The sequence below is a fragment of the Tupaia chinensis genome, unplaced genomic scaffold (assembly GCF_000334495.1).
Source record: "Tupaia chinensis unplaced genomic scaffold, TupChi_1.0 Scaffold143886_1, whole genome shotgun sequence".
Classification (NCBI taxonomy): domain Eukaryota; kingdom Metazoa; phylum Chordata; class Mammalia; order Scandentia; family Tupaiidae; genus Tupaia; species Tupaia belangeri.
In genome coordinates this window covers 1,376,863-1,378,110 of record NW_006203737.1, presented here as the reverse complement: position 1 = coordinate 1,378,110, position 1,248 = coordinate 1,376,863, and the positions used below count along the sequence as shown (strand labels likewise).

General features: G+C 40.9%; 1 non-coding gene across 1 annotated transcript; it reads left to right on the top strand.

Moving 5' to 3' along the window:
- Positions 1-249: 249 nt before the first annotated feature.
- LOC114005479 (small nucleolar RNA SNORA35) lies at positions 250-377 on the top strand. The gene has a single exon (XR_003547332.1). It is a non-coding gene; the product is annotated as a small nucleolar RNA SNORA35 (small nucleolar RNA).
- The last annotated feature ends 871 nt before the right edge of the window (positions 378-1,248 follow it).

Genomic DNA, 1,248 nt, shown 5'->3' with positions numbered 1-1,248 from the left:
TCTGAAGAAACAGAGACCACAAGGGCTTGACTAAGCTTTCCATAATCCCACAGCTAGTCAGTGACAGAGATGGGATTCTGAACCTAGACCTGCCTGATTACAAACTCACATTTCCTTCATCTGAGCTTGCTCCATGTATGTAGTCAAAATCTGGGTGTATGAAGCATGGATTCTCAGATATTTCCATTCCCCTACCCACCCCCTCCTCCACACTAGTTCCTCTGGTTCCAATCCTGACTCTGCTGTCTAAAGCACTGGCAAGTGACCCATTGGGCTCCCTCTTGACCAACTGGGCATCGAGCAGTGCAAAAGCAAATCCCTCCAAAAGCTGGGAGAGTCACACTGTGGGCTACTCCTGCATGCAGGTGGGTACATGTGTCCTGGGTCCTGTGACCCTGCCCAAGATATATGAGGAGATGGAGAGAAAAATCAAGCAGCTCCGTGACTGCTATTACTAGATAGAGCTAACTATGTCCTTACCAGGTTAATAAAGATGCTCAGTAAATATTATCCTATTACATTATTATTATCATTACCAGCTAAGAAGCTCTCAACAACTTACATTAACACCTCTTAGACTCAGTCTCCTGGCTCATAAAATAAGGTTGACACTACTGGAATGATCTAAGATATTCATGGTGATTACATGGCAACATAAGCTCATTTCAATTTCCTGGAAAATTGCTCATTAAGTGTTACTAGTAAGAGAGATAATAGAGAACAAAGTGGTTTTCGCCTTCTGATGTGATAAAGATGACATTATAATTATCTGGCAGATGTTGGCTCCAGTGTATTGTTATTGGCCCCACATTCCCACTAGCTTTCTGACACTACCTTTCCCAGTCCATTCATTCCCTGTGTATAAACAGTAGGCTTAGACTTAGTGCTGACAGAATTCACTTCCTTCTTTTTTCTTGCCTAGAGTTAGGTCCATTTCTGGCCCCTTCTTTCCTTCATGATACCTTTGAATAATCAAGTCTACTAATCACTCCCTCTACCACATAGTTTGACATTGATCAATTTCTCCTATTTTCAGTATTCATTTACCTTGTTATGTTATTAGCTAATTGGTAAACTCTTTGAAGGCAGAGGTTTGTCTTCTCATACATAGACCCTACTGCAGTCTCTTGCCCAGGGCCTTGTATAAAGTAGAAACTCATTAAATAATTATTGCTGGGTAAATTCATGTAAGTTATCTACAAAAAGTCAGTCATCAATTTTTTAACTAGAGCTAGAGGAACGCTCTAT